The sequence below is a fragment of the Esox lucius genome, chromosome 10 (assembly GCF_011004845.1).
Source record: "Esox lucius isolate fEsoLuc1 chromosome 10, fEsoLuc1.pri, whole genome shotgun sequence".
NCBI lineage: Eukaryota > Metazoa > Chordata > Actinopteri > Esociformes > Esocidae > Esox > Esox lucius.
Genome location: NC_047578.1, coordinates 5,525,001 through 5,536,612, shown reverse-complemented (window position 1 = coordinate 5,536,612; position 11,612 = coordinate 5,525,001). Strand labels below are relative to the sequence as shown.

The window sequence follows — 11,612 nt, the reverse complement described above, 5'->3', positions numbered from 1 at the left end:
TCAGATAACAGCAGTAGATAGGACAGTGCTGTGGACATGGCTTAATGTGGGCCCAGGCCAAAAAAATATCAAATGATTTCAAAGGTTGAATATATGAATTGCCATTGCCACACATCAACTGGGAGGGAGGGTCAAGTCTTTGCATTCAATTGTCAGGATTTGTTGTGTTGTAATTGGTCGACATCCATCTCGTCGCTGCTCGAGCCTCGGAAAAGAGGAGCCAACCAGCAGACGGCGGAGAAAAGGGAAGTGAAAACATCAGCACTATCCAGCGAGAGGAGGAGAGGGAGAGAGCACACGACTGACTGACTGTGACAAACTCCGAACATCAGTGCTTTGCTACAGCCTGCAGGAGAAGTCCTCGCGCTTTGCCAGGTTGGTAAAAATTAGAACGTTCTTTCATTTAGGCCACATTGAAAGCATGCGGTTGAGTTTCTTCGTTGGTTCTATTGGTTTAGGCTATTGAATGAACTGCAGTTACAGAAATTGCGAATAGTGGTGAAACACCTCGCTACTCTAGCCAGCGTTATTGCCAACGCTACACTGTATACTGTAGGCTATTCTCTGCGACCTGGAAATACACTTTTCTGCAGGAGTGCCCGCCCGCAGTTCTGGACGTTGCCCCGATTGACCAGATCGCTCAAAACAATTCAGCTGTTCGTGAAGTTGGCGCGTCCGCGGCCAGTTTACAATGCCCGCACTGCAATTCCATTCTCGGATGAGGTCGTTGTTTGAAACACAAGTGCATATATTGTTTACACAATAGCCAAGTCCTGACCTGATTCTGTAGGCTATTCTACTGGGCAAATAACTACTCACGATCAGTTAAGATGGGTTATTTATATCAATTAGACAATCATTACTTTCCTGTTTTGTTTAAATATATTTTGTATTCAAACTTCAGACTGCTGTAAGAGGTTTCTTATTTTTGCGGTTCAGCATTTGTCACTGTAAACAAAGCTGAATTACTGGAGAGAGGTTCATAGAGAATGATAGAGCATTCTTATTTGTAACTGTCGCATAATGCACCGTGAGCGCATGGGCCGCGTCATTAGAACGTATGCTGTACGTTGATAGTTTTCCCATTTCTACCTATCCGTGTCATTATGGCGTTTGTGAGGACATTGGAATCGCCACTAAGGACATCTCCCTTTTGAAGTACTTCAACTACGAGACGGTAAACAAACTGAATGGACACATGGTGTCACCAGGAGCTGAAGGCCCCCAAAAGTTATATACCTGGACACTGGGAAGGACTTACAACAATTGGCTTGAATGAGGACTCAGGTTCTGTTCATTCTATTTCTATGCATTCAGTATATTCTAATATGTAAGGTTATTCACATGACATTTTTGCCTCATTTAGACTAGGATGTGCAGGCTCACATTTGCACAGCAGTCATTTCAATGTGTGGCAATCAATCGCATTGTTGAGACACACGCACACACACACAGACTGACAGAAAGAGAAATGTAATGACAATCTCATGTTACTTGAGATGCTTCTTCCGCCTGTTAGTCTGTGTGTTGACAGTAGTGTGACCCTGGGCTGTGGTGATGATCTCAGAAGCCTCCTCCCAGAGGGCAGCGAATGAGCCCCTCATCCATGCAATCCTAACCAGAAGAGATTGTGTGTGTGTGTGTGTGTGTGTGTGTGCGCGTGTGTGCGCGCACATGCGCATAGATGGCATAGCAGCATGAATGCCAGTGTCATCATGTAAGGTTGTGATAACACACTTGGCTGAGTCGGGGTATAGGTGGCGGGGCGTGTGGGTGAGTCGGGGTATAGGTGGCGGGGCGTGTGGGTGAGTCGGGGTATAGGTGGCGGGGCGTGTGGGTGAGTCGGGGTATAGGTGGCGGGGCGTGTGGGTGAGTCGGGGTATAGGTGGCGGGGCGTGTGGGTGAGTCGGGGTATAGGTGGCGGGGCGTGTGGGTGAGTCGGGGTATAGGTGGCGGGGCGTGTGGGTGAGTCGGGGTGTAGGTGGCGGGGCGTGTGGGTGAGTCGGGGTATAGGTGGCGGGGCGTGTGGGTGAGTCGGGGTATAGGTGGCGGGGCGTGTGGGTGAGTCGGGGTGTAGGTGGCGGGGCGTGTGGGTGAGTCGGGGTATAGGTGGCGGGGCGTGTGGGTTGACACATTGTTACAATAGATGTGGGGATCTCTTGACACCTATACTGTGGTCACATCCTATGGTCACATCCTATGGTCACATCCTAATTTTACATCTCATATACCCTATGGCTCATGTCCTACCTTTCCATTGTGTCTACTAATATTAGTAAATATTAGTAGTATTAGTGATATTAGTCAAATTAGGTCTGAAAGCCCTTAACTAGCAGCCCAGAAGCGATGCTTGTTGGCTCAATATCATAATTTTCATAGGCACCAGAGGTACAGTGTGTTGAAGGAATGTATACACTGGGGAGAATGCTGTTTTACTGGTACGCAGGCATGCACACTGGAAAATACTGTTTTACTGGTACGCAGGCATGCACACTGGAAAATACTGTTTTACTGGTACGCAGGCATGCACACTGGAAAATACTGTTTTACTGGTAATAACACGCACACGCACGTAGAAGGGAAAATTGTGTTTAACCTGTCATAACAAGCTTCTGCCTGCCTCTCAACATGCCCAAATAAAATTTTCAAACCCCTGAAGTGTCTTTGAGTGAAAATGACCCGCAGTTAATAGTATTTAGATGGGACTTTTTCCTGCCTTGGCTTCCCCCTCATGTATCCCAGTATAAGCGTCAGTGATGGGGAGGAACTACTCTTGAGCACATTATCTATGTTTAAAAATGGGCAATCAGGGGTTTTAATGACCAACGAATTGTCACCCACACTTTTTGTTTTTGGGTGAACAGCTGAGGAAAGGGCGTAGAGAAATAGAACTATATACAGATCGGTTGATGCCAGAAAGGGCCGTCAGTTATTTGGAAACATTTCATTTGAACATGTTTGACTACAGTGTAGTGTTTGTTTGGAATTGAAACAGTGTTACATATGTGGTTCTGTCTGGGTTAGGTAGTCAAACTCATTTCCTGTGTTATATATTAGTCTAAGGCTACTGTACAGTCTATTACCGTCAAAATATATGCGATGTAAAAGGTTGACGTGCAGATGTTTGCTCTCGCAGCTTGGGCGCAGGGTCTTTTGTTTTAAGCCTCGTAGTAATCTACAGGTCAGATAGTTCCATGTTGTGGGGTGAGGTGTGCTTCATTCAGATTCCTCACGCATGTTCCTGAGTGTGCATAAATGACACCGCAGTCTGTCGCTCCCCCTCCCCTCCAAATACATCCTGGCCAATTAGCACCGGGTCTCCCTCGTTCTCACCCACACTCCCTGCATCTGTTCTCGCTCCCAAGGGGAGGCAGAGGCATGGAAATTGTTGTCCTACTGATGTACTGTGTATTCTTCACTTGTCTGCTATCTGTTAATCTTAATGGTTTCCCCCCACCAGAAATCCTCTGAAAAGGCCTTGAATTGCCAAACTTTTTTGATTTAAACCTCATGGTCATCACACAGGAGGTTTTACGAGTCTGGGTTGGCAGGGTTAATATCTTCTTAAAAATGTCCTACTTAATTTCCTAATATAGGCTAGTGAATGTCTTCCCGCAACATAATTTTGTTTTTTACATTACCCTTCATACTGGAAAGAAATGGGCGCCCCCCACCTCCCATAAAGTCAACTCCCAAATGACTATGAACACAAATAGCAAAATGAATAAAAATGCTGTCAGTTCCTCTTAAAGGATCAGTTAATTTTCCAGAAGCACCGTTGTAGTGATGTGCCATCACCAATGTTGTGTAAGAAATGAACTGCTTTATCCTGGGACAGTTCGTGTTGGTGCAACACCACAGAATCAAAACATTAATGACATGGCAGAACTCTTAGCAAATTACTTTGCTGCCACTCACGGAGCTCTGGATTGTGGGTTTTTCTGCTTTTCTTCCGATTTTGTATCTGTTGCTCGGGACAGTAGTTTGTGCCCTTCAGTACGGGACTAATGTGATCATAGGAGTTGAATTAGGGTGACTCCAGTCGCTCGTTCAAATAGCATTGGCCCTCGCAAAGCTGTTCAAACTCTACGGCACCAAATCATCTGCGATGCTTTTGCCTTTGTCTTCTGACATTCCAGCTGTGCTCAAGAAGACGGGTGGTGCCGAGCTGAGTGTCGGCCATATGTTCCTTCCTGGCGTTTTTAGTATCCCGTCACCACAGACCGTCTCTCCCAGAAGATCTTTGAACCGGTTAGCTAACCGCTAGTTATTTGGTCGGCCTCCCCTTTCCAGCTCAATGTTGAGAAGTTGGTGTGTGGCACTACTGTGTGTGTGTGTGTGTGTGTGTGTGTGTGTGAATTTGTCATATGGACATTATTGTTGGCCATTTCTCCAAGTGTATCAGTAGCTGTGTGTCTGCTTCCTTGTTATGTGGGCAGCTGCACGCGTGTGTGCATGCGCTGTGTTTTGGGATGGTGTTGCTGCAGTTGGCTGCTGCCTTGGTCGTATTTCTCCAGTTATATACAGGTCATCTCCATTGACTGCATGCTGGTTGACACTGCCCTGGCCTCCGTTCCAAATTGTGCCCTATTCCCTTTGTAGTGCGCTACTTTGTATTTGTAGGTAATGGGGTGCTGTTTTGGACACAGAGGGATTTTCAAACAGGTTTGCTCCAGCTGTTGTGCGTGCATGTGCGCGCGTGTGTGTGTGTGTGTGTGTGTGTGTGTGTGTCTGTTTTGCCTCTTACTAGTTTCCAACCAGGCCTCTTTGCTGTCACCTGCTATTGTGTGGTGTAGATTGGCCTTCTCTTGTCACAATGCTCTCCTTCATGATCTTCTCCTGCTTTCTCTCTTTCTGTACCTGTCTCTAGGAGAGGAGAGGTTTACAGTTTTAAAGCTTAAATCACATTTAGTCTTTGTAAAAAAAAAAAAAAATTTAAGAAGTTCAACTAGAATTTAGCTTTGCAGTTTAAGTTGCTCAGGCTTACAAGTTGTTGTGACATGAAAATAAGTTGATTTGATCTGTCTGTCTTGAACAATTACTGTTTTTGGGTTAATTAACATGAATCATGCACATTTATATGGTCATAGTGGATACATGTTGAAATGCCCTTAGTTGGGACAACCTGAACATGAAATACAGCTGGTTTGTTCCCTGTATCTTGAACTGTTCCAGAGAAAAAGCTCCTGTAAGTGTTCCCGCTAGGTTGCTGAAGAAATCTAATTAAAGACGTCCCATTAAATTCAACATAGTTCATAAAAGGCTAATATTTTTAAAAGTTTAACAGCCCCAGTAAAAATATGCCATGGATGGCAAAATCCCTTTAAGCCTCCTAGGCTCGTGATTGATGACAAAAATGATGATAATAATACACTGTGTTCCATTACACCCCGTTTCCACAGATCCCCTCGCCCAAATCGTTTTAATCTGTTGTCCTTGGTAATGAACAAACAGCATGTATTTATGTTTTTAAGCAGATTATACCCCGGTCTGAGGAGGCTGCTCTAGCCAGACTCGGTTTCCCCTGTCGGCCTGCTCCGATAGTGATTCACGGGCCAATCCCTCAAGGCTTCAGCTCTCATTAGACACACTCAGCCACTTATGGAAACGCACCGTCGCTATTAGCAAAGATCAACCGTCCTGCTAGCTCGCGGTCACAGCTGTCCGTCTCGTCAGTTCTGCCCGCCTGCCTGCTCCGGGTGAGTTGTCGGCTTTAGAGTGACGGTGAGCGTGTGGCTCTCATCCCTGTACGTGTCTGGCAGAGCTCCATCCTCCTTGTTCCTTCTCTAGCACCTCTCGCTCTGTTTGTGTTATTTAACCGTTATTTAACCAGGTGAGTCGCTTATGAACCGATTCACATTTTCAACGACGACCTGGCCAAAGACAACACAGAACATAGGCCAACATAAGTCCCCTAATAAAAAAACCAAAGACAAGAGCGGACTCCATTAAGCTTTTATTTATTTACCCTTTGTCCTAGATTAGGCTTGATCTTTATTTTAATTTTTTTGGGTGAAATTGTGCCTAAATGTTTATTAAAACATTGGATTACGCTAAATGCTCAGGGACGCCTTTACTAGGCTGCCATTCACAGAGGGTGGCTCTTATCAAAGCAGCCCCCTGATTGGGGAAGACAGGCCAAATGGACGGCTTTCGCGCTCAACTGGAAATAACACGTGGCGTTCAATGGGGTGAATGGCTGGAGAGGTGAGATCCGGCTGCTTGGTTTCTAAACAGATTGCTTCCCCCCCCTCCACCCCCCCCCCCACACCCATCCCTCCATCCCTCCCTCCCTCCCTTTATCCCTCTCTTGGTTGACTCTCCTTATCTTTTTGATCTGATACTCATTTCCACTCCAGTATTGTCCGGCTGCTGTTGAAGCCTAATAAAACAACACTGCGTGTAGGGAAACCAAGCTTATGGGTCTCCGTTTTTACCACAAAAAGAATGTCGAATGAAGCCGGCGAGTAATTATTGCTAGACAAAAGGCAGGTAGGGTAGATGTTTAATTTTAACGAGACTTATATTTCAGAGATGTGTTTTACGGATGTCTTTTTTGAATGAATTCTGCCGGTTTTCATTATGGAGCGTTGGTTGTGTTGTAAGGTGAGAAGTTCAGCGTGTGTGCGTGTGCGCGCACGTGCATAAGCACCTGTGTGTCTCTGTGTGTGACGTTAGGGGTGTCGTGTTCTCATGCCAGTGATACACTGTCTTGTTGAATGTGACATTTATTGGAGGCTAACCTTTTAACAACAGCTCTCAGCGACGCGTCTTGGAATCTGACGGTCTGGTGATGAAGAATAAAATAACGTCAGGTTCCCTCCCAAAAGGCAACCTATTTCCTCTGCACTGGATTGCTGTTGAAAAAAGCCCACAGAGATCCGGTCAAAATGAGTGCTCTGTGTTGGCAGGGAATAGGCTGGTGGTTGGAATATGTGTGGGATCTGTTATGTCTTCTCAGTGTCTGAGGTGTTATCTGAAATGTTTCCTTAGAACCCAGATTAAGGGACCTGTGTGGTTTCACTGGGGTGTGTCGAGGATACGTAGATTAAAGGCAGGCCTTTATCAGGTGCCTGGATGCCGGAGAGCTTTCCTGTCACAGTGTCGGTCACCCGGAGGCAGGCTGAAAACATTCCAAGGCTTGCTGGTCAGACCGCTTTCTGAGTTGATGCGGTAGTTTGGACCAGTGGACAGGGGGCTGTACGGCATTTGATTCCCTGAGAAAAGACCATCTCTGTCCGGCTGACGATGAGTCTGGTTAATTGGGATACTCAAGGACAATCAGATCGGAGACTTACCGTAAAATGTGTCTGTTTTGTCTGCCTGTAAACATCTTTGTCTCATGACTGATGTTGTGGGCATATATCTGTAGGAGACAGTCTTTCTGTCTCCTATTTGACGTTGCCGGCAAATATGTCTGTCTGGCGCCAAATAGCAGAGCTGCCGTTAACCAACCGAATCGATCTAGTCGCAAAGCAACACGACTGACACAGGGCGGTGCAGCTCGCTTGCTGCTTTCAACGCGGCGCCGATCCATCCAACTTGGCCCGGCTGCCTGTTTAGACTCCCCCGTTCAGAACCGTTCTAACCAATCGCACTCTGAAAGCCTTTCGACAGCGGTCGGCGACATGACAGGAGCAGCTGCCCGGACGCCCGTGGCGCAGATCTAGGATCTGCAATGTTGCGTGTTTTGCAGCGGAATGTGGCGCTTTGCTTTGTCTGGAGAAACATCAGGCGTTTACAGGTCCCGGGATAAGACGCCAGCTCCTCAGCTGGTGAAATGCTGTGGTGGGGAATCCTCGCCTGACTGGGCGACACAAGGACGCGGGAACCTGTGTACAGCTGTGCCATCATCCGTTGACCAGCTCCGGGGGGCCGTGGTGGATGCCTCTGTGTTATCCATCTTTTTTCCTGATCCCGGAGCTTGTCCGTTGTCCGTGTCTGTCACGGCTGTCTGCCGCAGCCTGGCTGTTGTAACAGTCTAATGGCCTGGGACTGTTTGTCTGGTACTAAGCCTGGGTTACTGACCTGTCTGTCATTCTGAGCCCGGGTTACTGACCTGTCTGACTGAGCCTGGGTTACTGACCTATCTGTCGGTCTGAGCCTGGGTTACTGACCTGTCTGTCGGTGTGAGCCCGGTTTACTGACATATCTGTCGGTCTGAGCCTGGGTTACTGACCTGTCTGACTGAGCCTGGGTTACTGACCTATCTGTCGGTCTGAGCCTGGGTTACTGACCTGTCTGTCGGTGTGAGCCCGGGTTACTGACCTGTCTGTCGGTGTGAGCCCGGGTTACTGACCTGTCTGACTGAGCCTGGGTTACTGACCTGTCTGTCGGTGTGAGCCCGGGTTACTGACCTGTCTGTCGGTGTGAGCCCGGGTTACTGACCTGTCTGTCGGTGTGAGCCCGGGTTACTGACCTGTCTGCCTGAGCCTGGGTTACTGACCTGCTTGTCTGTCGGGGCCAGGGGCCTGTGTTATTGACCTGGTTCTCAGTCTGTCTTTCTGTATCTGTCGTTCTGGGTGTCTGTTTTACTGACCTGCTTCTGTCTGTCTGTTTACCTAATGCTGTATTGCTTGTCAAATGTTGTGCGTTCCTTTTATATGGAATAGGGTGCCATTTGGGAAGCACAACTAAGACCTGTTTAACCGCTCTGTATGCTTTCGACCGACAGACAGACAGACAGAACAACCGACAGACAGACAGGCAGACAGACAGTAAGAAAGGTGGTAGGAGCTACAGTAGAGAGACAAGATGTAAGGGTCCCTAAAAAGAGACTGGGGAACTCCACCCCCACCACACACACACACACACACACACACACACACATCCAATTAGCAGAGCCACTTTCCTTTGATGCGTCGTGATTCAAATCCATTTCCTGTACAAACACACTTTGTTGATAACGAGGCTGCGTACAGGGTCGCCCCGCAACTTTGCTACTGTGCTCTGTGGTAATCTGTTGGTAGGAGCCAGGCCCCTTCAGTAGCATTTACCAATGTGAAACGCAATCTGTTTTTCCCACTGCATTCGCAGCATCGTGACAAATGGATGCTATTTGTTGACATCATTTATAATGGCATGATACCAACTCCAATGAGAGCTCTGTTTGAAGCACAACAGGGTGACCTCGCTTTTAATGTTTATGTTCACTCTCGCTCTCTCTCTCTCTCAATCTCTCTCTCTCAATCTCTCTCTCTCTCTCAATCTCTCTCTCTCTCTCAATCTCTCTCTCTCTCTCAATCTCTCTCTCTCTCTCAATCTCTCTCTCTCTCTCAATCTCTCTCAATCTCTCTCTCTCTCTCAATCTCTCTCTCTCTCTCTCAATCTCTCTCTCTCTCTCTCAATCTCTCCCTCTGTTCGTTTCTCCTTCCCTGCCACACGTAAGTATGGCTTACATACAGTTAACCCATAAAAGGCAAGAAAAAATTATGGCGTTTAGTTTTCTGATGTTCGTGTCCCAAAATAGACAGAGGCTCGATGACATGTAACTGAGCTGTACCGCTGGCGGGGGGGGGGGGGGACGTGTCCTGAGCAGGCTGGTGGACGGCCCAATAACAGGCCTCTGCAAACCCCAATGAGCGGTTCAGTCTGACTAGAAGTGGAGGATGAAAGGGTCCGTATTGAATAACAAACGGGTCTCTGCTCCGGCGTGGCTCACAGTGCAGGAAATGCCCCCCCCCCCCCCCGGGGACGACGACACAGGAAGAGCCCGCTGCATTCCGTCCGGAGAGAGGGGGGCATTGTCCTCGTCTCCTGCTAAGGCCGGCCCGGGGAGGGCTGCGCCTCGGGATGATATGAGCGGCGTGTCCTGGGAGGGGCTCCGAGGAGCAGGGAGGAGAGCAGGGAGGAGAGCAGGGAGGAGAGCAGGGAGGAGAGCAGGGAGGAGAGCAGGGAGGAGCACGCCGAGGGGATGGCCGAGGTGTAAGTGGTGGTTTGGTGCTTCCAGCAGCATACAGTATAATTTACTGGATCGGTCCAACACGGTGCGGTTCATGGAAAGTGATGGACGGGTGTGTGTAACTAGTAGCTACCAGGTGGCTGTTCAGGGAGCGGGCGCAGCAGGGCCCGGTGAATAACCCGGCGGTCCTGGTAACAGGACTGGGGTCATCGGGGGAGGAGGAGCGGCTTGGTAAAACTCTGGTGAATGAGGCAGAACCAGCTGGTGGGCCAAAGGGTGGCTGTGTGGCTGTGTGTGTGTGTGTGTGGGTGGGCGGGGGGGGGGGGTGGAGTGCAGGAGGACAGCTGGCAGGACGGGGCGGTCCCCCCCCCTCAATCCCCACGACTACTACGTGTGTCCATGTGACTGAAAATAACAGGGTCTTCTTTGTTCCTCTCTTCCTGATCGTCCGTGCCGGTCAGACACTGGCTCTCTGACCAGCGGGCACTGGTGACTGGAGACATTCACAGACCTCGGGAGGGGAGGGGAGGGGAGGGGGGGGGAGGGGGGGGGCGGGGGCGGCGGTGGTTGTTTGTCATTCATTGTGTACATATTTTTCCTTTTTACTTTGTGTACGTGTCTCTTACTATTTACCTCTTCATAAAGATTCAGATGGTCCAGTAAATAAATGTTTTACTGTTAGTCTGCAACCTTTGTTTACCAAGCATGTGGAGAGTGACAGAGATATACTTCTCCGACCAGACCGTATGCGTTGTCATTTTTTCCCCTGTGGGTGGGTGGGTGTGTCTGTGTGTGTCTGTGTGTGTCTGTGTGTGTCTGTGTGTGTCTGTGTGTGTGTGTGTGTGTGTGTGTGTGTGTCACGTTAATGACCGTGCTGGATACCATGTAAGGCTGGTCAGCAATGGCCAGTCATGTGTTTAATGTTACTTATTACTGCCACTGATCACAGTGCTTAGAGATATCCATAATTATAGCAGCAGAAAAATAGTAGCCAGTCTCTGTCTTCTGTATTCTAGGAATGACTGTGTCCTAAATGGTGCCCTATTCCCTTTGCAGTGCATGACTGGTGGACACATAGGGCCCTCTAGAATAGTAGTGCACTTTTGGTGCACATCCTTGCTGAGTGTCTTGTTCCACAGGGATCGTTCAGTCAGGCTTTTGCCCTACGCCTCGTGATGACACCGGTCTCCGTCAGACGGTTCGCTCTGTGAACGCAAACACGGACAATGCAGAAGAGTTTCATATTACCCAGAGTGCCTGCTTGCTTTAAGCACGTGCGTTCTTGTTGCCCCGTGGAACGCGTTTGTTTTTACGTAAACAGGGGATAAAGGAGAGCAGTGATCCTCATCTCTGTTGCCTTATCAAGGCAGCTGCTGGGAAGGCCCGGTTTTTCAAGGCTGAGATTCCCTTTTTTCAGGTACCATAGTACTTTTATTTCAGTTCCATTTGACTAGAATGAACTCTTTCCGGGCGGCCTCTTGTTTTGAAGTTGACACAGTCTCTGTCTGTAGAGTTTATATCAAGACATGTAAAAATAGCTCAAATCAATCCCAAATGTTCCTTGCCCTCTTTCATGTCTCAATCTAGTGTAGCAGAAACCAACCGGGATTTGGTGACATGGTACAGAATAAATGTGACCACTGTATGGCTGCGTTCCAAATTCTGTACCATTCACACTGAAGTGATGAAGAGTGAGAATTGGGATGTAGCC

At 48.3% G+C, this 11,612-nt stretch overlaps 1 protein-coding gene across 1 annotated transcript in view; it reads left to right on the top strand.

Moving 5' to 3' along the window:
- Positions 1 to 250: 250 nt before the first annotated feature.
- elmo1 (engulfment and cell motility 1 (ced-12 homolog, C. elegans)) overlaps positions 251 to 11,612 on the top strand; it is a 90,731-nt gene continuing 79,369 nt past the window's right edge. Inside the window, exon 1 of the mRNA XM_029122971.2 lies at positions 251 to 375. The gene's annotated coding sequence lies outside the window, so the exon portion shown is untranslated. The remainder of the gene's footprint in view (positions 376 to 11,612) is intronic.